The sequence below is a fragment of the Aythya ferina genome (assembly GCF_964211825.1).
Source record: "Aythya ferina genome assembly, chromosome: 1".
Taxonomy (NCBI): domain Eukaryota; kingdom Metazoa; phylum Chordata; class Aves; order Anseriformes; family Anatidae; genus Aythya; species Aythya ferina.
In genome coordinates this window covers 15418550-15445501 of record NC_140296.1, presented here as the reverse complement: position 1 = coordinate 15445501, position 26952 = coordinate 15418550, and the positions used below count along the sequence as shown (strand labels likewise).

The 26952-nt window shown below is 39.4% G+C and overlaps 1 long non-coding RNA gene across 1 annotated transcript in view; it reads left to right on the top strand.

Annotated features, from left to right (window-relative positions):
• Window positions 1–26194, top strand: part of LOC311430182 — a 44559-nt gene extending 18365 nt beyond the window's left edge. The window contains exons 2-4 of the long non-coding RNA XR_014688606.1: window positions 21950–21995; window positions 22308–22421; window positions 25405–26194. This is a non-coding gene — a long non-coding RNA (uncharacterized lncRNA). The remainder of the gene's footprint in view (window positions 1–21949; window positions 21996–22307; window positions 22422–25404) is intronic.
• Window positions 26195–26952: the final 758 nt, after the last annotated feature.

Genomic DNA, 26952 nt, shown 5'->3' with positions numbered 1-26952 from the left:
GTATCTCGTTGCTGTAGCACTCAACATTCTGTACAGTTCAGCTTACTCACATCACCTCTTCCCACTTATTCTACCTTGTGCTACCAAAAAAAGCATGTATTTGATGGATTTCAAGAACTCCCTGAATACAAGCCAGCCTCAAAACCTGAAGCTTCTGTTCCCATAATGGACAAACTGAAATGGATCCTCACTTCCAAGACCATTTATTTTAAAGGCCACTTTCTCAAGTACAACGATTTCATACTCACAAGCTCAGGTAAAATGTTTCTGCTTCTCCTAAAATGAAGTGGATTGCTCTAGTTCTTCATGCCTTAAAACACAAGTTGCAAATACCTTATAATTGGGGGATTTTATATGTCACACACAGGCAAAACAGGCTTCATGTTTTCAAGTTTTCACCTACTTACAGATTTATCAAGCTTTAGAGACACAAATTAATACATTCTGTTTTAGGGTAAATTGATCCATAAGCTTCCATAAAGAATTCATAAATATAAAGTCAAAGTATTGTTTTGATCAATGTAGTTTCATTGCAAGATTTTGGCATTTTGTACCAGACCTTTTGAATTCAATGGTGTCAGGTAGGATAACATGATTCATCTCAGTTTTAAGAATGCATATTTTGGAGAAGGAGGATGTAAAGCCCCACACATAAGATGATAAAGAAAAAAAAAATCAGCATTATTTCTCTGAAGACTCTGCCCTAAATGTGCTTCATCCCTTCAGTGTCCCTCTGCTTACCAGTTTATGGCATTGTTGCTGATGCAGAGCAAGGGAGTGTGCTTCATCCTGAGGGTGCCCTGGCTCAGGCACTGTCCCTAAGTATCATCCCTGGGCTGATAATGCATTCAGGAGAGCTGGAGTCTCTTCCAATTCCCCACTATCCTTTCTTCAGCCAAGTTCTAGCCCTTCCACTGGGGTCAAAGAAACAATGGAGCCACTTGACTCACAGAGTCCCTAAGAAACAGAGGATACAGGAGCTAAAAATTTAGGCAGGAACTGAAAGTGTACATGGGAAGAAGAATGGGAAACTCTAGGTAGGAACTGAGGAGGCAGAAGAAAATCTAGGCAGAAGCAGGGAAGGAAAAATGCAAAAAAATTTAACTACTACATAACTTGTAATTGAACTTGTCATGTTCAAATCTGCACACTCTCTTCTGCCCTAAAAGATTGTCAGCAGTTTCACACCTAATGTGCCTCCATTGCAGACAGCCAAACAACTAGGAAATAACAGAAGGTTATTCTGATCTGCCAAAGTGAGCCATGCTGATACCTTATTTATGGTTTATATTGTCCCGCAGGAAAATTTTATTTTTCTCTTTTTTTCTGTCTTTTTTTCTTTTTTTGCCTTTTTTTTTTTTGGGGGGGGGGGGGGGGGGTAAGGGTAATTGAATTCAAAAAAACATGAGAACATTCCAAAGTGAGGTATTCAAATGCAAAATCTAAGTTCAGCCCTCATGCAAGCATTCGGACAGCAAAGAGTTGCAGGTTTCATAATCATTAGAGTTCTCGCTCCGGTATCCTTAACTGACTCCGTGCCTCGGATGAACAGTGCTGCCTCAATAACAGCAATTCATAATTTATTGCCTCCTTCCTCAGGAAGAGGTGAACTGAATTCTTTACTGTAGAACTACACAAAAATATATCTACTTTGGGGCTATTGTTACAGTACCTTAAACCGTAACAGTTTGCATACATTTGTCTGCATAGAAAATTGCTTGTAAGACTGAAGCTCAGTGAAACAAGAGAACAGAAATGGCAGAGGGAGGATTGCTTTTCATACACTGAGGTAGGTATAATCTGTAGGTACAAAGCTTTCTTCAGAAGCAAAATTTTAAAAATTCCAAAGGCCACAACAAGATTAATTTATCAGAATCAAACAATTCCCATATAATTCCAAGAGGAGAAATTAATTAATATTAAAATCCCAAGCCACTGAAGTGTTTTGAGCATAGGTAGACAGACACTAGAACATAACTCTGCTGTACAGGGTCTGTAGACGAAGTCCATGTTTCTGTGATGGATGAGAAAGAAGATGCTAGAAGATCCAATGGTCAAGTGGGATGACAAGTCTGCAGTCTCCCTTCTAAACGTATTGTGAGCAGAAGTTAAAAACATTTTCTAGTGTCTTTGAAACTAGGATGTAAGAAAGTTTAACCTAGGTGGCTATAAAAAAATAATTTAAAAAAATAAATCATCCTTGGGCAGGTTATCCAGATTGCTGAGGACTAGGAGGAATACTTGGTCCAGCTTTCTGGAGAACAGCAGTTGACAGGGACTTATTAGCAAGGACTTATTAACTCTTATTTGTTTGTTAAGATGTTATGTAAATATGTGCAAAATGCTGTTCTCATATTTAGAAAATTGTACTAAATCCAATAAAAAATAAACCAGATAAAACAAACCCTGCAGGATTGAACAAGGTCCATGTAGATCCAGAAGAGGCAACTCAATACCATGCTAAGGTCAAATGTCGGGAGAACTCTGCAGAGAGCCAGCATGGGTCCACCAGGACCTGTGAAAACCACAGCTGTGCCCATGCTGGGGCCAGGCTGTCTCTCTGCAGAGCAACTTAATGCACTTAAGAACCTAATTCATGAAAATGATGATGTTCATAGCATAAGATGGGTGTTTAGCATCTAAAGGTAATAACCAAGAAATTAGGCAGAGTGCAAGGTTAAGGAAGGAAAACAAAAATCTAATTAAACATATCTGAAATTAAAGGGAGAGTTAAGTCATTACCAGCTATTAAAGACCAACAGAGGTGGATTGATGGAGCAAAGTGTGTTGTTCCAAGGTCCTGACATCCTCACTAGAGGAACAGCAGAGAAGTTTGGATTTGGGCTGGCTGTACCCTGCTCCTGCGGACTAAAGCCCCTGGCAGATGAGTGCTCCAGCTGTGGCTCTGGCATACACTGCCCCATTCTGCCTCTTCTGCCAGGAATACAATGCATCCCTCCATGACTGCTCTGCCCTGAGGGTCAAAGCATGGACAGTGGGCACAAACTTTAGAATGGCTCTCCTGATTCAAGACAATGCGGCCATGCAGACAGACATACCCTTAAAGGCCTCCCTTAGGGCTCCAGAAGAAAGAAACCCACAGAATGGTAAATGTTTATCAGCTTCCTGTGTGGTCCATTGAGGTCTCCTTGCAAGAGAGTATAAAGTGATACAATGGCTGTTTGAATCACTTCTTTCTCTTGGTAGAATTGTTGTGGTTGAGCTTAGTAATAACAATTAATAGCAAACATTTACCACCAGGGTTTCTGATTTATTTACCAACTCAAAATCTCCCATCAACAAATTTATGTTAAGGATTTTTAGCTGGATACCAAATTATGCTCAACCATACCATGTTGAACTAAAAAAAAAAAAAAAAAGATTAATTATTATAATTAATACAAATTACAGGTTAAGCGATAGCCATCAGTCGGCTTCCATCTTCACCCCTCATTCTTTACAAGCATTCCAGGGATATAAATATCAGGCAGAGAAAACAACTATTTAAGCTAAAGGCCATGCTGACACAAGAACAAATGGGTATAAATTGGCTATGAATAAATTTAAGGCTGGAAATTAGAAAAAAGGTTTTAGGCATTACAACACTAAGGATCTGAAACAGCCTTTTTATGGGGGTTTGCTGTACAAAAAAAAAAAAAAAAAAAAAAAAAACCTACTTCAGATAAGTTTAAGTGAAGTAAATCATGAAATAATATGGAACTTGTCAGATAATGGAAGAAAAGCAGTCACTCCAGAAAGGCTCTTGTGGAGCCACATATGTGACAGTGCATACAGCCAGATCTCTGTACATCTCAGGAGCAGGGGGAGCTCAAGCTTCAGATGACGCTTTGTAGTATCAGACACCGTTAACTACTTTACTTTACCTGGCCTAGATAAGATTGCAAAGAATATAGCTCAACCGCATTTCATTTGAAGTTTAAGACACTCAAATTTCGCTGGCAGCAATAGAACACTTTAAACATTTTTTAAAAAGTTTGCTCAGATGAGAGTATTTGTTAGATAGGTAAATCATAACTAGCTACCACAGCTTTGGATGTTGAAATGTATCTCTTTTGTTGTTACCACTTTGTCCTTGTACTTTTTATCATATCTTTTATATTACATATAGATTATTGTTATACTGTGTAATCCTTCTCATAACTGTAAGGGACCTACAGAGATCTGAAAACAAATTCAGTACACAAGGCACCAAGAAATGGAAGTCTTTCATGGGCGGATGATAGATGAAAATATATATACGATTGTGGAAAGCAAAAATTCCATTACACAGTTTAATTTAGGCAATGAGTAGTGAAACAATTTGTTTTAAATACATTTCTGAAACCATTCCTTACTCTTTTCACAGCCTTTTTACATATTAAAAACTTGTAATAAAGATTATGTGGTTTATGGAGCATATATATTAAATTATCTCCAATTCCAGCCTCTCCTGTAATCTTTTCAGCCCCCATCTTTTTTCTCTATTTGTATAATATACCTTTTATTTGCATTGCAATTTACTATTCAGCATAAGTAAAGGGTTTGGACTTTCACCTTTAAAAATTTTAGATGAATTATACCAAAAGAAACAAAATAACAGTTTTGTAGCTGCTAAGAGTGTATTGAAAATAAATAAATAAAATATTTTTTCCTAGTTAAAAATGCATGAAGTAACAGTTTTTCCTATGGGTAAACACCACAAGAAAGGGAATGATCATTTAACTTCAGTACAGCTTGAGGAGACCAGATTTATTTGAATATAAATTTTTATTTTTGGATGTCTGCAATTTCATGTTTGTCTTAACTGCACGTATTCAGAAGATTTCTAAATTAAAAAAAAAAAAAAAAAAAAAGGAGAGAGATTGAGAAAGAGAGAGGGAGAAAGAGAGAAATGTGACTGCCTGAACATTATCAACAGCTCCCAATGCTGGATGAAACATATCCCCAAACACCAAACAAATCAGAAGTTCAGAGGCTATCTTCATTACTCTATTATCTCAGAAATGTCAAGGGCAAGAACATGGCTTTGTACATCTATAATATTAGAAGTTAGTCTCAGAGTCTTGGACAGTTATAAGAATTTTCATCAACTTCCCTAAAAAATAAATCAATCAGAATTGTGTTTTTTTTTGTTGTTTGTTTGTTGTTGTTGTTGTTGTTTTCACCTAGTGTTCATCCAGCTGGAGATGCTAGTCATCCCAAAGTCTTTGTGCTGAGCAGGACCAAGCCAAATATCTGTATGGGAGTTATAAAAATGAGAGAGCCAAACTCCTCTTCACTATGGTATAATGAGGTGCAGCAGCCACAGTTGTGGCTTGGGAGGTTTAGCTTGTGCATCAAGGAAAACTTTTCACTGGTAGGCACCGCAGCACTGAAACACGTTATATAGAGAGATGGTGCACCTTCCTTGTTATGGGCTGTACTGATCTGGTCTAGTGTTGGTGACAGTCTCCTGTTGAGTAGGAGGAGGGATGACAATATCACCAATCTTCCAGTTGATCTTCCAGTCAACATCGGTAGGGTTGTTTCCATATGCACTGCTGAACTTGGCTTGTAAAAGCAACCCTCATGTTTGTAACAGGAGCCCCTAGTGAAGTGTAAGGACTTCAGTCTGATGAAGATCTTAAAAAAGGAAGATCCTGTATCATGTGATTTGTACTGTCCACTATGTGTTCAAAGTTCTTCCAATTCACTGGTCAAAACAGACAGGGCTGACTAGATGTGTTGAGAGCCTCAAGACCTGTGCTGACCCTGCATTGTTGTAGTAACCCTAATGCTGAGGACAGCCCACATTCGCTGTGAAACAGGGGATGTAGAAGTCAGTTAAGTGCTTAACCTGTCAAGGGCATGGAGCCGGATGTAATATGCAAACAGTTTTTTTTGCAGTGCTGAATTTCTTACAGTAAGTTTTCATGTTGCTCTGAACCAATAACAGTTATAGTTGCAAGTTCATATTCACAACCAAAGCAGTGAATTGCCTTTTACTTTGGAGAAACAAAAAGAGGAGCTGGTAACTGCACAGAGGTGCCCTAAGAGAGTAAGAACATCCAGTGAGAAAACAGTATCAAGAAGAAGATCTTATTATAAACTCTGTATGTTTAAAACATACATAACTACAAAAAGAAATCTGAAATCAACTCTGAACAGGCATTCCCATTTGGATGAAAGAGAAGAATTTTAAAACATTCATAATTCAAAATACATTGGAACTTTGGAGAGGAGAAATTATAGAATCATAGAATGGCTCGGGTTGGAAGGGACCTCAAAGATACTCTAGTTCCAGCCCCCCCACCATAGGCAGGGACAACACCCACTAGACCAGGTTGCTCAAAGCCCCATCCTGCCTGGCCTTAAACACCTCCAGGGATAGGGCATCCACAGCTTCTCTGGGCAGCCTGTGCCAGGGCTTCACCACCCTCTGCGTAAAGAATTTCCTCCTAGCATCCAATCTAAATCTCCCCTTTTTCAGTTTAAAACCATTTCCCTTTATCTGTGGTAGAAAACATTAAACTCAAGTACTTTGTGCTCACAGACGTAAAGAAGCAGGTCCCAGCTCAGATATGAGCCAATCCTGCAATAAATTTACTTTATGATGAAGGAATCTGTTATGGTACATGGTACTAATTAATGACAGAAAGTTTCTGATTTGCATCTTTTTTCACTGAGATTCAGTGCAGCACATGAGTTAATGCAATTTTAAGTGATGCAAGCATAAGAATAAAAACTGATACAGATGTTGCAATATTGAAATATTAAAGAAGATTAATTCAGAGCTAATATTACATTTAAATACTTCAGTCCTAAAAAGTTGTAATTGTATTGTATTGTATTGTATTTTTTTAGGATACTTTGAGGTCACAACAAACAACTGCTGTCAGTAGTTGCTATGCAAGCAAAATGACTTTTCATTAATTTTCCAATAACTATATATTAGAGCTCTCCAGTGTCCAAAAAAAAAAAGACATTAAACTTACAAATATAGCAATATATTTTGCTACCGTGTAAAAGAAGGTGATTAGGCACAAATAAGTAGGGAATAATGTCTTTTGAATTACTTATGTAAGAAGTGATAATGGTTCAAATTCAATACTTCTGAAATGCTAAGGCTGGATCCAGCCTCTGGGAGTGGCTTACAGGGAATAAAGAGCTATTAAATGTGAAAAAGGACAGTAATTAATGGACCTTTATTGCAAGCAGCAGGATATTTCTTTTTCTTCTAAACTTTATATGTCATCATTTGATATTTAGATTGCAGACCACTGGAGGCTTCTCAAAGTTTCTGAAAATGTAGCAAAAATATAGGCTAAGAGCTAATAGTCTTCTACTGCATACACTACCTACATGAATTAAGATAATTTTGGAGTTTCATAGAATAGCATTTCATTTATTGGGTCAGTACTTAGTTGAAATAACATTTGAACTATAAAGCAAGGACTATCTTGTGAAGAGGAAGGTATAGAAAACAATACTTTTCTGATGGAAGTTTTCATTGAAATTTGAAAGCTTTGTAAAGCCCAAATATTTAGCTTTTCGAAAACTCAAGCCCCTTATTAAACACCATTTAAATCTCCCTTCATTAAACACCTCCTGCTGAAGGTTCCTGCAAACAGTTTCTGTATCTTCAGTCCTTGTGCTTAAGAGATTATGTTCATCAATGTCAATAGCCTCATTATGGGCAAATCCTACACTGGTAAGAGGTGCACATGACCTGAGAGTATTAAGGAAAGCGTTTCCTGCTGCACTGTCAATGTTGGGAGAGGCCAAAGAGACCTTCAAGAAAAACACTGCCCCAGTGAAGTCCTGTGCAACACTTCACTTCACTGACGATGTATTGTGAAAATACAACTACTTTCCTAGTAGATGGTTTTAAGTGGAGTGGGGGGTCTTCGGGCAGCCTGGCTGAATGCGGTCCCTAACACCTGGACACCAAATACACCATTACCAGAGGGATAAGTAGAAACTCTGTGGGTTTTGTCTCAACTAACACAAAGTGAGGGGAGGTGCTGAGTCTCCTCAGATTAGAGCAGGTAGGAGTTTCACTGCAAGTAGTAGAAACACCCTACCATTTCAAATTTGACTTCACAGTATGCTGCTGTAGATAATTCTACAGCAAGGGGTAGAACTATGACTAAATGGGCCTTGACTGTGTGGTACACACGTGCTGAATGAGGAAAAATAAAATCAGAACTTCAACATCCATTGCTGTCGTATAAGGGGCAGATTCTTACAAAACACAAATTGTCTTATACTTCCATGCATTTATCTCTCTATTATATTTACTCCAGTGAGGATCTGTCATGTAGAGTCTAGTGTAGAAGAAGCTACAAATGAACCAGAAAGAGATCCCAGTGGAGGATCTCCTGTAACAGAATGTAATGCAAATTCACCCAAAAGAGCCAGCCAGCACCCAATGAACATTTCAGTAACAAGCATTAGAAACAAAGCAGGGTTGTGTACAGCAGCACACCAGAGAGTAGTTTAAGGACTGTGACTGAGAGAGAAGAGTAGTCACCATACCACAGACAGTTTTTATTACACGCTTCTTGTTGTTCATCAGAAGGCACTTAATAAAACAGATCAGCAAATAAAACACAGAGTTTACAGTCATAGCATAAAACCAAATAAGCAGTAAAAACTTAATGCTGAAAGATATATTTTCAGCCCTGCCTCTGAGAATGCAACAGGCTGAGCTCTGCGTATTTCAGGCAGAAGGATTTCAGAGGAAGTCAGGAATGTGCAGTCTGAAAGCTGTTCTGCAATTCCCATGGGTGAGACCAGGAACAGCTCTGCATCTCATCTTAACAAATCTTTGTAGTAAAGCTGCTGTAAATGTAACAGAGTAAATCCTGCTTTTAACCATACTCCATATGACCCCACTAACTACAGCAAACAAGCTTGGTGTGTTAATGAGAGCAAATTTTGGTTGAAAGGATAGCAATTTCTTCCAAAAGGCAAAATGACAAGCAAGCTGCAATTTAATGTCTGTTATTCTTTCTACCCCAACTACCTAGGGCCAAAAATGTAGGTGAAATCTCATCATCAGGATCATCCAACTAAGAATAATTTCAGTCTAAGCTGATATGATCATGTATGGCTAACGATTGCATTTCAAAATACCACTAGGAGGAAAATAAAAGCAAAGGCAAAACTGACTAAATGATACAGCACTCTTCTGACTATATTACCTTAGTTCTGTGTCAAAACAGAGGTTATTTTGGGCAAGTCAAAAAATCACTTCTCAGGGTCCCTTGCAGTTTTCCTTATTTATCTCTCCATAAAATGTGGATCATGCAAGCTTCATGGAGTAAAACACTTCATGATCTCCAGATGAAAAGTAATTTGGAAAGTAGATGATTACTTTAGACAAGAAAATGTCATATATTAATGCAAGGCAAGGATAATTTGACTGCTGTTGGAAAAAAGGGAAAGCAGCAAGAAAGACTACAAGATGATTTAGGAAGCAAAGACCCATGCCCTCTGATTTAACAAATTTATATGTGTCAGATAAAATAACACTAGCAGATTATGGTCCATATGCTTTAATAACAAAGGCTAGAGTTTGTCTTCTTGACAATGATTGGTCTATGGTTGATTTAATGCAGGGATGTAGCTCATTTAATGAAGTGCAACAAAAGATAAGGCCTAAGAGATATTCCAGAAATAATATATACATATATTTATTGCAATAGTGTCATACAAACAGTCAAGTCTCTTAGAGCAAAACCATCAGTTTAGCTGGAACAATGAATATGACATATGTTAATGACTACCCATCTCTTGCTACCCTTGAAATTAAAAGAGAGATGAAGCACTGTAGATAGAATATGCTAAATTCAGACACAGGTCTGCTGAATCTATGGACAGACTTTAATGTAATTTACATCACCTTCCAGCCCATTTACCAAAAACATTCTACTAATAGATTTTGACACTGTGACCAAATAGGACCATAAGTATCTGTATTACTGGATAATCTTATGTGCATCTAAAAATTGTTTGCACTCTTCTAAGATAGTTTATTAGTTGAACAAATAAGTCTGGATGAAGAGCAGGTTTTCCAGTTCACTAGGAATTTCAGTCTTCTATAATTCAGTTTCAGTCCAATTCAGACACTTTTTTGTTTTGTTTTGTTTTCTAAATTCTTTCCAGATATCAATTATCTAAAATGGTGGGATGGTAAAACAGATAGTACTATTTGGTAGGAAAGGTAGGAGTATTGTCACCTCTGAATATCTCTCAGTCCATCTCATTTTTTTCAAAATAAAGACATCCCTTCTGCTTTGTCAAATGGCCCAATCTTGAGTGTCTGGTCCTGGGGGTGGTTCACAGGACCAACAGCTCCCAAGCTTTGTATCTGGACAGAGCTCATCCGCCACAGCCCCACTCAGTGCCTGATGCAGAGGGGGTTCCTAAACACTTATTCCCACATCTCAGAACATGGTAAGATTCAGGCTACATATCCAAGGGCTCTGAAGCCTATAAACCCTGGAGTCCACCCAGATCCCTGTTGGAGAAACATGGCTCTCCAAACTTCATGTCAGGGACAGGGAAATCAGATACAGGTACCTGAAGTGCATTGCCATAGGTTTGGTTAACCTGCTGAGCAATGAGAAAGTCCACAAACATCACTCCAGGCACAATGCAATATTTTCATCTGTCATTACTCCATGAAATTGCCTTGTTTAACCAAGGGAAATGTATTCTACATAAGACTGACCTAATTTGAAGAAAATTGCAACTTCTTATCTTTAATAGAAATTTTCAGAAAAAGATACCAAAAGAGAAAAATAATTTCATCTTAATAAGAAATTCACTGACACATATTGCTGGTCCAAGGTGAGGAGGATTCACACATTTAACATGAGAAGACAGCTGGGCATGACAAGAGTTAATGTAGATACCTTCAGGAGGTAAACTGATTCACATATTCAGCTAAACTTTGTTGTAATTATAACTGAGTCCCATCCCCACATACTACCTGTAAACACCTTGATCACATAAGCTCAGCATTCCCGTCCAGAATAACCAGTGTCCTTAGCAAGGGAGTTTGGCTATGGGATGGATATAAGTATACCTTCAAGATCCATCCCTGCACTACCACAGGCACAATCCATTTTGCTAATTTTAAAGCCTTGAGCCTGCTCTCCACATCTAGATGTCTTGTGAAATTGTGATGGCCTACCTGGCCATCAGCTGCTGATCTTGGAGAATGTGGACATCATTGAACGTTGTAAATGCCCTTGGGTTTCTCAAAGCACAAAGTATATGCGAATATACACATCATAGATTTCTGAGGTTGCTAAAATGAATCCAAATGGATAGGTAAGCAATGAGCCATGACAGCTGCTTTTATTGATGTACCCACAACAATATATGTCTGAAAAAACAGCACAGAAGAGAGAGAGAGAGAGAGAGGCTGTTGGGAAATCTTAGCCACTGCAAATTTAAAGCCAGCTTTCTGTAAATGTTCTTTTGTTTTCATTCATCTCTTTAATCAAATAGTCAGGTAGTATCTAGCACATGTACAAGCTATTGCCATCATTTGCTATGAAAGCATTTGGTGTGAGATAAGTGGGGACAAATCCATCTTCTCAGGGACATAATTCTAAAACCCTGCTGTGAGATTATTTTCCACTTGTCAACAAAGAGGAGCAAACTAATAGCTATGTTTAAATAGTAGCTGCATGTTTCTTACAAAATTAAATAGACATCTCCAAAAGTGACAAAGTAGTTTAGTGGTATGCTACAAAAGGTGTTCATCAGTAAGGACCAAACAGCAGCAGAAACAGTTTTCAGAGGTAAAAGGCAAAAAGGAAAACATGTTAATATCTTTCTCCATACGGTTCTTGAAGCTTTTATTTCTCTGTGAGAAAAAAAAAAAAAAAAAAAAAAAAAAAAAAAAAAAAAAAGTAAGAAACATCTTGAAACATCTTGTACTATGTTTAGTCTTAGGAAAAAAAAAAAAAATAAATAGTTTTTATCTGTATTCAGGCAGCAGCTGCCCTAGGCCCTCCACCTTGAGGAACATCCAAGGATTGTATGGGGTGTTGTTGTGGCTTTGCTCCAGCTGTTATTGCTACATTCATTGAAAATGCAATGGATAGCAGGGCTTCAAACACTGCTGTGACAAGGATACCCCCAACCAAGCAGCCCTTCCCAAGGGTCCTTGCTCAGGAATTTCTCATTGGCAGCACAGGTGGCAAACACAATGTTAACAGGTGTTCAGAGCAGCTACATCAGATGTCCTACATCTTTTGTGTGGTCTCATGGACCTCCTCACCAGGTTTGTAAACCCCAGTTTGTGTCCCACTTTTCCAGCCCTGCTCAGCTTGTCACAAACTGCTAGACAAACTCTGGTGCTGATTCATCTACCTGTAGGTGGTATCTCCATGCTACCCCTAAGGCCAAGCCAGAGACTGAGCCCACATTGGTGTCAGCCAGCTCTACAGAGAGGGGAGAGGTGGAGCCAGCAGAGAAGCAAGGACATTAGGAAATCCTCTGTGAAAAGAGTTATGAAAAGAAAGAAAGAAATTGGAAAACAAGAGCCAGTATCTCGTCATCATTTTATTTTCCTACTACCCTGAAACCCTGCCCTGATTACCTCTGTTTACCTCCGGCTGGCCACAGGGCACTATTAACAGGTAAAATAATCCAGCCCAGTGCAGCATGTATCAACAATACAGAGGTACTTACTGTTTATTTCTTACCTAGGTCCACCAGTGCTGCTTTGGCATTTAGACACTGGCTTAACTCTGCCTAGAAACCTCAGGAAAACCTGTAGGTTCCCGTACAGCAGCCATTGTTAGTCCAGCCTTCTCCATCAGCACACTGCTTGAGCCAGAGCTCAATGCTAGAGAAACAGCTGTGATCAAAGAGAAGCTTCTCAGCAGCATGCCATTTCCATGCTTTCTGTCTTCTCTTTCTCGATAGATTTTATAGACATTCCAGTGGCTGGAGCTTTGTTCATGGAAAATGGACTCCAGGACCACAGCTGAAACTCAGTTACTAAACCAAACAAAATGACAATAATTTCAGGCAAAAGGAGATGTGATTTGCTACATTTGGATCAGCTCAGTAAGGGAAAAAATCAAGAACAGGAGACTTTGAATTAGCTTAGAATGACAGTGGCTTTGAATTAACTATTCAGTACCTGAGGAACAACCTTAGTAGGTTGAAAGCAGACAGCAAACTGAAATCTCGCTGTAATTGTAGTGATTTAATTGAAATACTGACAAAGATTCTTATACAGTGATTAGCAGCTGTGGACATCTCAAATGTAATTGCCCATGATCAGCTTTGTATGTCTCCAGAAATAAGCTTTCACAGATTCTTGCATCTCCTGCATCTCTACTTAGAGCGGCTCACAAACTTCAGTATTGGCAACTGCGTCCCATCCAAGCCAGGTCTGCGATGGCCCTGGGGAAGCTCTGCCACTCCCATACATAGTAATGTGATGCACTGAGAAAGCCAGAGAGACATAAGGTGCACTGGAAAAAGCATTTTGGTAATAGCAGAGGTGCTCATCTAGAAGTCCAGTAAAGACAAAAGACCTTCAGGAAAAAAGTCCAAGAGCCCCAGGCATCCACTTTCTCAATATTTTTTAAAGATATTTAGAAAATGTTCCAGCCGACAGCATTTTGATGAATATCTGAAAGAATCCAGCTTCCTGGAAGCCAGGTCACTACAGGATGGCTGCCTGGGGTGCCTGCACACAAACAGTTTTGCAGTATGTTTTCCATGGACGCACATACACATGGATGAGTTTAGGAAAGAAATAGTGTAGTGGAGATGTACTGTGAGACTTCATTTAGTAGTCAGCAGGTAACCAACCTAAAAACTTCCTATACTAAGTTACTCCTACAAATTGCATCAGCTAAACACGTACATATCACAGATAGCAGAAGTGAGAACAATTTGATGTTTTATGAGTTGAGAATATGTCCTCTTATACAAGGGTTGACATTCTTGGTCAGATTCTGCTCATAGGATCACAGGGGAGCAGCAATTTATTCTTATTTTTACTTTTACTTCATTTTAGTTTTAGATTAATAAAGATGGGAAAGAAGCAGACAAGTCATTTTAATCTGTGATACTATAAACAAAAAGTCGGTGGGAAAGATTTATAAAGAAATATCAGTTGCAGTGTTCACAATAATGAAGTGGATTAATACAGCAATTAAAGTTCATCAAGTTGAGTAATTGCTGAAAACTGGCTTTATTAATGGTAGAAAGATCTGAAAACTCCACAATAAAAGTCTCTGCAAAATACAGCTTGCCTCATCTCTCTGAGGATTTCAGGAGGAATGAAAGAGAACAGTCCTAGTTTTCTTACTCAGGCTAATCTTGCAATGTTACCTTCAATCAAAGTGAAAATCCAACAGATTTACAAATATAGGTGTGATAATTTCATTGACAGCTACTCATAGGAAGTATCACTATCACAGAGGAAATCCAGTCCTGTCCTAATTAAAGGTCATTTCAGGGTTAATATTATATTCTCACCAGACCTTCCATGCAGGAGTAAGACCAGAGAAACAGGTTATGAACCCATTGTGCATATAGGAAAGTCTTATGAGAGACTCTGTTTATGATTTATACATCATTTTATATCATTAGCTCTCTAATCAGTTTGCAAACAAATATTCTGAATGCACTTAACTCTCACAAGATGGGCATATTTAATAATACAGGCTATTTCTATCCTGTTTCTACAATTGGGATAACAGGTCTTAATTATATCATTTCCTATGTTGAAATAGTTTAAGTGGCATGACTGTGGGTACACTGACCTTGAAATGCAGCCTCTTCTTCCCCCAGGATTAGAGCAAAAACATGACTCTCATGGTAGACATATGGCACGATGACTATAATTTATATAAAGCAAGAGTACTGCAGAATATACCCTAAATGCGTGTTTGAAATCTCCATAGTACATAAAAGGATACAGAGAGGACTGGCCTAGTTATTCCTAATGCTATTTGTACTTTCAAGAGATGCTCTAAAAATGTAGTGCCTGTTAAATCACAACAAGGACTGTACAGAAAGGCCCGACCAGCCTGGCACCTTGCCTTTGACACAGGCCCATGGTGGGCAAGACAAGAATATAAGAACAGGGCAAATACTGAGTGATACTTCCTGCAGTTCATCCTCCCACTTCTAGCAAACTCAGCTGGGGGCTTCATGATCCAGAATTTCCTTCTGCTCCTTTAAATCTTGGAGCAGTGGGGCTCCTTTCTTCATTCCTGCGGATGGTTCCACTTGAAACCCAATCACTTCTTACTCTTTTTTATAAGTGATTTATATTTGTATGCATCTGTACTGGTCTTCTCTTTTCTAAACCAATGAGTCCTTGTCAATTTGACCTCTCTTTATAGCCATGCTATTTTACACACCTTCTCAACATGCCATCCTTCTCTAGTTGGCTTACACTGTGGTCGGAACACTCTGGTAAGGATGACCAAAACTGAGAAAACTCACACACCTCAGAGATTGCAGCTGGCTTCCTGGGCACAGATTTATGAAAAATCATGTAAGAATGATGAGGAAAAAAAGGTCTTTATTTTCATTCTTGCTAAATCCTTCTCTCCCAAGAAGTCATGTCTAAGACCCATGATCAAGTTAAGTCTTTGATCCTCCACCAAGATGCCCTGCTGCAGAACATTTTACTCTTAATAGCCAGAATTTCCCAAAATATAAGGCATGGCAAACAATCTTATGACATCAGCAGCATGAACAAGACACAACAGTGAGCTCTGCCTCATGTGCCTTGACAACTGGTATGTCCTGCTGGCCAGAGGCATGCTGAGTTTGTAAGCAGACATTCATATTAATTCATTTAATTTCAAAGGCTTGGTGTTATTTCCATTTTTACCTGAGCATACACTTTTGTGCTTGACCAGTCTATTCATAGCTTGCACTGTCATGAAAACAGTGGACAAATCTTGAAGTCTTTTCTTTGTGCAATTGCTTTGATCCATTGCCCCATCCATGTGTTATGTCTCTGGAAGGAGACGCATGCTGGGCCAGGGTGGCAGCCTCCAATTCCTGAGGGCACATAAAATGGCAACAATGATTACTGGTTTAAGTAAATATAGCAACAGTGGAGGCAATGCAATCTATTCCCACAGTGAATATAATTTAACATCCATGTTCGGGTGCTTCCTGTTATCCATCAATTACTGGAACAGCAAGACGAAGCATACTCAGAGCTACCTGGGTAATTGCACTGCAGATAGCAGTTATGGCTGTTTAAGGAGTAGGCAAGTCTGATGGTTAAAAATTACAGGAAAGCAAACAATTTCTGTCTGAAATTCTTAGATTTTAATCTTTCACCATAACATCTAAATTATTAAAAACTTTAAAAAAAAAAAAATCTGCCTCACAGTCAGAATTTCTACAGCTTGTGCCTGGCAGCAGCAGGAAAACAGAGGGAGTAGAAAGATCAGCTGGATCTGCCTCTGTCAGTGACAGTGTCAGGTCCTTATCTACAGACCTCTTAACACATCACACAGATATGTCCCTCTCACTGAATATAAAGGAAAAAAAAAAATCTACCAGAGAACCAGGATAAATTTGGGAAAGTGAAAATAGGAGACAAGTATAATTCTCCTTTTCAAAAAAAATTAAAATAAAATAAATATTTTTACTGCAACTAGAAGAGAAGGGGTTGTGGGGTTCCTGCCATTCAGGTTACATAACCTAATGCCAACAGAAACTGGTATCATATAAGGACAGCAAATGTCCTACTCCCTCATAGACAACCTTTATGTATGCTAATGTATTCACCAAATCAGTTCCTGTGAAAATAAGTCCAAAAATGGATTCCAGACCCTACTTTCTAGAACATCTCCTCCTCTGCCAAACCCCACATAACTGCAACACTGACTTGGTGAATTTAATTTTGGCTAAATTTGTAGCAAACTAGAGTTTCAAATGAAGCTCTATTCTTACTGCACTTCTAACAAGGCAGGAGGGAGTTCTTCTCACCCCTGGGGCAAACAAATAGCAGAGAGGAAAAAAAAAAAAAAAAAAAGAAAAAAAAAAGGAAATGGAAAAATAACACCAAAATTCAAATAATATGAAACCAGCAAAAGGCACATCCTCGGACCCCAGCACGCATTCTGCCCTTTTCCTGCTGCTTGTTAAAAATAAAAAATAAACAAAAAAAAAATAGACTTATGAAAGCTTCTTACAAAAGTTCTCAGAAACATTTTAAAATGGGAATTATTAGGTAAGTTGAAGCACTGATAGATGTCCGTACGTTAAAGTAATAAAGTAAAATAAAAAAATCTTGTTTAGTTATTCACCTATATTTTTTTCACAGAATTCTCATTCCTGATGATTATTGGGGTTTGAGATTATTTCATGATCATTTTCCACAGGTTACTCTTTGCTGTTTCCTTTTTTGATGTTTCCTTCTCTGTTTTCACTGAAGTTTTAAAATGAGACATGCAATGCTCCAGCTTCTAGCTGCACACAGCAACAATGTCCATAGCTAGCCTTCCATATTTATGGCCAGTGTAACATCCTCTGTGTTTTTAAATCATATCTTCATATTAGAAATATTTGTATATATGTGTTTCAGTGTAGTCAAGATTTTCCTTCACAGCTATAATAGGAATCATAGAATGGTTTGGGTTGGAAGGGACCTTAAAGCCCACCCAGCTCCAACTCCCCTGCCATCGGCAGGGACATCTCCCACTACAGTAGGTTGCCCAAAGCCCCATCCAGCCTGGCTTTGAACACCTCCAGGGATGGGGCATCCGCAGCTTCTCTGGGCAATGTGTTCCAGGGCCTCACCACTCTTACAGTGAAGAATTACCTCCTAACATCTCCCATCTTTTAGTTTAAAACTGATCCCCTTGTCCTGCCATTATTTTTCCATGTAAAAAGTTGCTCTCCATGAATTTTATTAGCCCCCTTTAAGTACTGAAAAGCTGCAATGAAGTCTCCATGAAGACTTCTCCAGGCTGAACATCCCCATCTCTCTCAGTCTTTCTGCATAGGAGAGGTGCTCCAGCCCTCTGGTCATCTCTGTGGTCCTCCTCTGTTCCCACTCTAACAATTCCACATCCTTCTTGAGCTGGGGGCCCCAGACCTGGATGCAGCACTCCAGGTGGGGCTTCAAAAGGGCAGAGTAGAAAGGGACAATCACGTCCCTCCACCTGCTGCCCACAACTGTTCACAGAATCATTTAGGTTGGAAAAGACATCAAAGATCATCAAATCCAACCTTCAACTTAGCACTGCCAAGTCCACCATTAAACCATGTCACTAAGCTATATATCTATACATTTTTACACATTTTTGAAGACCTCCAAGGATAGGGACTCAACGACTTCCCTAGGAAGCCAGTTCCAATACTTCACAACTCTTTCAGTGAAGAGATTTTTCCTACTATCCTACCTAACACCCCCTCATCACCACAACCCAACACAACTTAAGGCCATCTCCTCTTGTCTTAGGATCTTAAGACAAGAGGCTGTTCACACAGCCCAGGATGCAGTTGGCCTTTTGGGCTGCAGTTGCAAACTGATGGCTCCACCAGAACCCCCAAGTCCCCTTCTGCAGGGCTGCTCCCAGTCTGTTTCTGTCTGGGATTGCCCAGATCCAGGTGCAGCACCTTGCACTTGGACTTAGTGAACCTCATTAGATTCATGTGGGCCTACTCCTTGGCCATCTAGCCAATTCCTCATCCACCTAATGGTCCATGTTTCAAACACACCTCTCTTCAATTTGTAGATCAAGATATCATTTGGGACAGTGTTGGAGGCCTTACAGAAGTCCCAGTAGATGACATCTTTGCTCCCCCAGCTCCCACTTAGAGGGACTTGAGAGACATGGGAAGCCTGACTGCCAGTGAAGACTGAGGCAAAGGAGTGGCTGCGTACAACAGCCTTCTCCATGTCTGCTGTTAACGGTTCTTCTGTCTTGTTTATTAGGAATACTCAGAACTTTCCATTGTGTGCTACATCTGATGGCTCCATTAATCCCACTTATAAGACATATCACAACGAATAAGCACGGAGCACACCACAGAGAAAGGGACCTAAGACTATGACACTAGCACTCCATTAGGTACTTTCCCTAGGAGGAGATGGTACAGCTTAACTTAGAAAAACTCCAGCAACTGCACCAGTGTTCAAGATAATAATATCCTGTATTGTTCTAGCACAGAGATATTTTATGTTTGTAAGTAGTGCAAATAGCAAGCAGATCTGGTTTGACTTTCTTGATCCTGCTCACTTTGTAGGATGCACTGACATTGCTTGCTGTGGCCAGGAGCCCTCCCTGTCACTCAGTAGACTTTCTACATTGAATGCACTAGTCCCTCCATACAAAAACCATCTGGCAATAGCAGGTGTAAGCATCAGATGACAGTAACCATGTTGCAGGCATAACAGCTTGAGTCCAACACAACATTTCCTTTTTAAAAACAAACACATCTTTCCTCCTGCTTCCCCAGCTGCAGCTGAATGGTTGGCGTGGCTTGGGAGGCTCGTGGTGCATGCTACTAAGATCAGAGTTCAGTCTCAGGAAGACTCATGCTCAATTAAGGAGATGATTTTCCAGCCCATGTAGACCCACACAATAACCACAGCAGCACAGGTTCCAGCTTAGTCCCTATGTACACAGTCTCTTATCCAAGCTGATCCAAACTTTTCTTTGAATCATGCCCAAGCACTGAATGGCTGAAGACACACTGCTGTAGATACTAGCAATGGGTAGCTCTGTCTGAGAGAGCCACTTTTCTGGATAACTGCATGGGTTTCCATTACATTTTTGGTTTTGATTTTTACTACAGCTTCAGCTGATTGGAAGTAATTTAGCTTTGTGCTACTCTCCAATAAGAAAGTATTCACCAGAGCCTGGCAAGATAAGATAATGACAGACAAAAAGACCATCACTGGAAGGATGCAAAAGAGCTGTTTTGGGATTCCTGCTGCCCAAGAAAGAGAGAAAGAGAGAAAGAGAGAAAGAGAGAAAGAGAGAAAGAGAGAAAGAGAGAAAGAGAGAAAGAGAGAAAGAAAGAAAGAAAGAAAGAAAGAAAGAAAGAAAGAAAGAAAGAAAGAAAGAAAGAAAGAAAGAAAGAAAGAAAGAAAGAAAGAAAGAGAGAGAGAGAAAAAACTTGTGTAATCAGACCACAGGGACCCTGCTCTCAGCTTGCACAGCAAGAAGGAGACATTTTGAGGTGCTTAAGTGGTGATATATATGAAGTAGAAGAGAGCAGAAGGTAGAGAAGAAAGGGTTTTGGGACAGGATATGAAGGATTGTCTCTAGAAATTTGTGAATCTCAGTAGCACATCTCTTGTTGTCCAAGGGCTGTAGAAACACATCAAGCACACGGTTACTCCATGCACATGTCAGATAGTCTATAGCATACAGATAAAAAGGTTTAATGATACAAACACAAGCCAGCTAATTTAAAACTTCTGAACAGGGATAGAATCGACAGGAGGAAGGAATCCTATAGCCCTTTAATCATTGCTCTCACTGAGAGCAGCCCTGTGGAGAAGGACTTGGGGGCTCTGGTGAATGAAAAGCTCAACATGAGCCAGTAGTGGTTGCTTACAGCCCAGCAGGCCAACACCATCCTGGGCTGAATCGACAGGGGGTTGTAAAAAAGATGGAGAGTGACTTTTTGCTCAGGCAGATAGTGACAGGGCAAGGAGAAATGGTTTTAAAATAAAAGAGGGGAGATACAGATTGTATGTTAGGAGGAAGTTCGTCACTCAGAGGGTAGTGAGGTACTGGAAGAGGTTTTCCACAGAAGTTGTGGATACCCCATCCCTGGAGATATTCAAGGCCAGTTTGGATGAAGCCCTGGGCAACCTATCTAGTGGGTGGCATCCCTGCCCATGGCAGGGGGATTGGAACTTGGTGATCTTTAAGGTCTCTTCCAACCCAAGATGTGCTATGATTCTGTGATACTATGACTCTTCTTTTCCTAGATCTTGATTTGTTTTTCCTAGCAATGTAAAGACATGATAAAGTTAAGATGACCGTGTTTCCCATTTTAAGTCCTCCTGTCCTTTCCTGCTTCCATTCTGCACTTTAATGCATGTTAAATTGAAATCTAATTATACATTTTTGAACTGTTAAAATCCAGTAGTACATTTACTCCAAACTATTGACCCTGCCATGTCTTAAGTATCAATGTGCTGTTTGTTCAATTTAATTGCCTGTGGGCAAGTACGTCCAATGTGTTCCCTGTCCCCTTAACAATGCAAGCGCTGTTAATTGAGAGTAGGTGATTACAACACAATGTGCTTTCATGTGGGAGCTGGAATAGTCAGGCCAATATGTGCAATCATGGGGGATGATGAGTATCTTTGAGTTTTTAAGGAATTGATGCAAGCTGAACAACTGAAAGTCACGGCTATGCTCAGGAAGTGAAGAGATCCATATTATGATCGGAAGTGTGGAGGATGGCAAAGAGATGTCCTTTGTGTCCAGCTGGACATGTCCTTCATGTCATTCCCTAAAAACTTGTATTTTCCCCCAGAATTGCCTTATTAAGGAGTGAAGAGATGGTGTTGTTTTTTCTCAGAAGAACATTTTCAGTCATCAGAATATTCCTGAATTTCTCAGTTTTATCAGGTTATAAGTAATTACCATGCGTTCTATCACCTGGAGTGCCACTATGCAAATTTGCATATGGCTTAGATGCTCTGCTTAGGCAAATATTTATCATCCTTTAAAGCTTATCTTGGAAAAGAATATCATACCTTCTGTTCTCCCTTATCACTTCACATGTACCACAATTTAAACAGAAGACACAGATAAAGGGAAAGTCTGTTGAGAAAACATCTGGTGCCTGTGGAGAAATTCCTTTCAGAATTCCATAAAAGTAAGACAAACTGAAAAATCATAAAGAAATACTATATAAAAAGAAAAGTAGTTAAAGATCCACCTCATCTAGAATTAATTTAATTCTCTTCTTCTTCCAGCTTCCACTCTGTACTCAAGGGCTGCTCCTGAGCCTGACCAAGAGAGGTAGGTACTCACTACAGCAAAGTTATTGCAGAGTGAGACAGCTTACTGCCACCAAAGTTGCTGGAAAATGTGCTACCATTAAAAAATAAAAAATAAAAAATAAGAAATAAAATAAAATAAAATAAAATAAAATAAAATAAAATAAAATAAAATAAAATAAATAGAGTAGGTGCTATCATTTCCTCTATCTGTTTATAAACTCTTATAGTGAATGTTGATAGTCAGAATGGAGTGGTTACTAGAATAAAAAAGTGTTGGAAAGTCTATAAGAATAAGAAGATGGATACAGTCTTACTCAGGTTTCCTTTGAAGGTATTATCTGCCTCAGAGTGAGGACTAACAATGATATTCAGAAGCTGGTACACAGTCACCATCTTCAGTTTCCTGGAGACCAACTCATTTTGAGATCAAAGCAAACAACAAACTGTGAGTGCAAACTTGCCCTTGTTGTTGATGGAAAGAGAGGAAGCAAAAGGGAGAGTTATTTTTTTTTAAATCTTTGGTTATAGGCAAGCATCAGACTTCACTTAAGATAGAGGCATGGCTTGAAAGTTCAGCCATTTATAAACTCACAGTCCTGGCTTCTTCCAAATGGCCAGGCTCAGGAGAAGGCTGTACAGGAGTATGACAGAGATGCAGACACAGGCTATGCCTGCTTGGCCTGTCCTATCTGTGCATGGTGCTTCTGGAGTCCTCCAGGAGAGCCTGCAAAGCTCTCCATAACAGAGTGATGAGTTGCTACACCTGGAACTGAAGTTTTGTGAATATTTTTGTGCACTGGGCAGTGACGTGCAAAATATTGGTGAATGTAACTAACATTCACCACTGATTCACCCATCTAGAAACCCCTTCAGCCATCCAGAATAACCGAGTTGCTGTGGGCCTTGTCTGCTGCTCTGCATGTTGGTACTTCTCACAGGCGTTCAGAAGAAGACAGCACAGCACCATCACATCAGCTGAGCAACACAATTTCCCTTGTCATTAGAGGATGCCATTCATATTTTGGAGTCCAAATCCTAGCTCAGTTTACCTGTATGGACAGAATGTAGATTGGAATAGCAGACTTTACACCTCCACCCCCTCGATTCTTTCTTGTGCTTTACTACACAGTGCTGCAAAAGATATATGGTGCCTTCCCAAAGATACAAGGTAACACAGCTTCTGATTAATGCTGGACCAGCATCCAAGAGGTAGAGAAAGAAGAAGCAGCTTTTCTGAATGATAACTAGAAACTAGTTCAGTTATATGCATGGCAGAATGATCTGGTATAAAATAGGTAGATAATGATATTTTGTAGCATAAAAAAAAGGACCTTAAAATCACTTCCAGAGGCTAGGGATTTTCATTTTATCAGCTGAAGCCAGAGATACCAAGACACACATTCAGATAGTGATTTAAGCTGCCTTGAAGGAGTCTTTGGTCAAAAGGGGTTGGGGTGGGTGGTGGACGGTGGAATCTTCCTTAAGTAGAAATTAGTAAAATAACGATTTGCTCATTTTCTTACCCGTTTTTCCTTAATTGTCTTCTTTGTCATGTGAAATTTACAACCCAAGTTGAATCAGAACACAGTAGTACATTGTTAATGGCTCACATAAATCAGGTAAATTAGCTACTTTTACCATTTTTCTTCTTGAAAGCTTTAAGATCAATTTATGCTGCCTCTCCAGCCAGAAGAAAACTGTCTGTGCCTTTGTATGTTGATCCTGTGGAAGCTGTAGGAACTGTTGTATTAACCCAGATGTTTCTTAACATATGATTTTCCTAAAACTGTCATGTTCACCTGCTCCAGAGCTCTCTCACCCTACTTCCTCCTAGTACCAAGATATGCTCAGAGCTATGCACTGGATATAAAAAAACCTTTAAAACATCACCATTCTTTAAATCCACTCTCTAAAGCAACACTGCACAAAACTTTCAAATGTACCAAATGCTTCTTATTTCCTCCATTTTGGAGGTTTATCATTTCAGAAATATTAAAAAAAATAAAAATAAATAAATCTGTTTTTCAGAAAGAAGATGTTGACTGTGGACACCAAATTACTTTGTGATTAGTTTGATTTGACCATGATCATACAAAATAAATCCATATTCTCTTTCAGACTAGTGAATGTCTCTGGTGAAACCAGGAACCAAATCCTGATTAGGGAATGACAAGTAACTGTACCGAGCATACCGAGCATCTTTTCTTTTTGACACCAAAATTTAACTGTTCTACCATTGTTAAAACAAATCCTGCTCTGCTTTTTGAGTCCAGTGGAGGGCTACCAAGATGATGAAGGGCCTCCTCCTTGGAGATCTTCAAAAGCCACCTGGACATGGTCCTGGGCAGCCTGCTCTGGGTGTCCCTGCTTGAGCAGGGGTGGAACCAGATGGACCCAGAGGTCCCTTCCTACCTTAACCGTTCTGTGATTTGCACTTGCAGAGATGACCAAAAGGATTTGAATGACAAGGAGGAAATTTTAACAATGTATTAAATCAAGCCAGCTGAATCTTCACTTTCCCAGTGGAGACAGTCATGGTGTTTTGTGATATAGCTGAAGAAGACTGTGTGCTGGTCACAGAGTTGATGTTCACAACAAGGGAGTAAGACTAACCTACTCAATAGTATTCCCCGAAGCCAAAGAGAAAGAGCTCACACTGGGGAGTCCTTCTGGCTCACTGATAGACTATCCCTCCCCAATATGAACTGAATGAATCACAAATGAACAACTTGAATGAATGTAGGCTGGGAAATCTATGAAATTACTGTAGGAGCTTTAAATACATCATAGATAGAAAAAAGGAAAAAATAAAAAACAGACTCTGCAGACCACCGAGGTTGATATTCACATGAAATTCTTTCCTCAGTAGCATGAAGGCAATAATTCCCTGAAGCTGAGAATTAGAAGGCAAAGCTATTGTACTCTTGTACTGCATGCCATCCAGCAGAGACAAAATTACCATTTGCTTCCTGTTCTGGTATCAATTTATTGTGTTGGCACTCTCAGAAGGCTAGCTGATATTTCAGATGTTGAGTTTGATCCTTGACAGAGAGAAAAACAGTTATGAAACACCAGCCATCTCCATCATGTACCACTGTTAAAGAGGACAATATCTAGGGGCAATAGAAAGTCTGACATTATTTCAAAACTTCATTCAATAAATACTCTCCTCTGATGTTCTTTTGTTTCTCATGAAAACATGGATCTTTATTTCAAAATTAGCAGAATAAAGGACATCATCTTTGCCATATAATCAATTTCACGGGACAAAACTTAATTGTGAGTTAGCACTGTTGTTCATTCTATTGTGATTGTATTCATACTTTTACATTTTGGAACATGCTTGTGGTCATTTCTGTTGGGGCTGGCAAAGACATAATAATTAAATTTCTATGCATCTAAATTCCTTGTTTCATTCCACCTTCCAGCTTCATTTCTTCTGGATAATTTAACTCTTGTTCACACAAGCTAAAGTGGACGTTTTGGAGACCAGGAAGAACAGATTCAAAGTTCCTCCTTCCCTGTGCCTTTATCCTTCTTCCATAAACATGGTTCATCTGGACAAAACATCCCTGCATCTGAGAGCTTCTGTGGAAGGTTGTTCTCTGACTTGCCTCCATTCCCTCTCTTCCTTGACCTGGGACATCATCAAAGTTGGTACAGAGCAATTGACTGCTGTTTGTCTTGGGCCTGGAACAGGAAATGGACCACAGAACACTGGTTAATGCAAACAGCAGGAAAGAAATCATGTTTTTTTTAGCTCAGTTTATACATTTTAAGAAATTCAGGTTCCTGCTATATTCACTAAGTCAACAGGAATTTCCAAAGAACAGTGATAAGCAGTTGTGGAGGCTTTTCTTTGGAAGGACACTTAAGACTTGCACCAGACAAGGCATCTATGATCTGCCACCACAGGAAAATACTTCTCATCTTACAAAACTGAGCTTAGGGAAATGGTTTAGTGGGGACTGTTAGCATTAGGTCAGAGGTTGGACTCGATGACCTTGAGGTCTCTTCCAACCTAGAAAATTCTGTGATTCTGTGAAAACCCTGGAAAAATATTTTTCACTGGAGATGGTTTAGAAAGAAACAATATTTTCTTTGTGTGAGATATTTTTAAAGAAGTTTCTGCTCTGAACTAGATTGCTTATAATGAATGTAAAAATATATGGAAAGATGAGTGATTCCATTAAAAATGGGAAATGTCAAAACTACAAATGTTGACATTTTCAATACAAATTAAAGTATTCCATTTGCAGAAAGAAAATTAATTTGAACCTGACAAATGGATGGTGTGTTCCTGTGACTTACTCATTTTTTAAATGTTGGCTCCAATTTATCCTTTTTTGCATTCCTCATCAGATATTTTTTTTTTAATCATAAAAATTTGGATTTGTTCAGAGAAATTATTCACCATGTTTTCTGAAGGAAACTGTCCTGTGCCAGTATCTTCAAGAAATGTTTACCACAGCACATAATATATGCTTTGTGTGTACATGCACTCCACCACACAGATGCATCCCATTCTTTTCTGGAGAACTCAGTAAATCTCTGATGAAAGAGAAGAGGAGAGGAGAGGAGAGGAGAGGAGAGGAGAGGAGAGGAGAGGAGAGGAGAGGAGAGGAGAGGAGAGGAGAGGAGAGGAGAGGAGAGGAGAGGAGAGGAGAGGAGAGGAGAGGAGAGGAGAGGAGAGGAGAGGAGAGGAGAGGAGAGGAGAGGAGAGGAGAGGAGAGGAGAGGAGAGGAGAGGAGAGGAGAGGAGAGGAGAGGAGAGGAGAGGAGAGGAGAGGAGAGGAGAGGAGAGGAGAGGAGAGGAGAGGAGAGGAGAGGAGAGGAGAGGAGAGGGGAGGAAAGGAAAGGAAAGGAAAGGAAAGGAAAGGAAAGGAAAGGAAAGGAAAGGAAAGGAAAGGAAAGGAAAGGAAAGGAAAGGAAAGGAAAGGAAAGGAAAGGAAAGGAAAGGAAAGGAAAGGAAAGGAA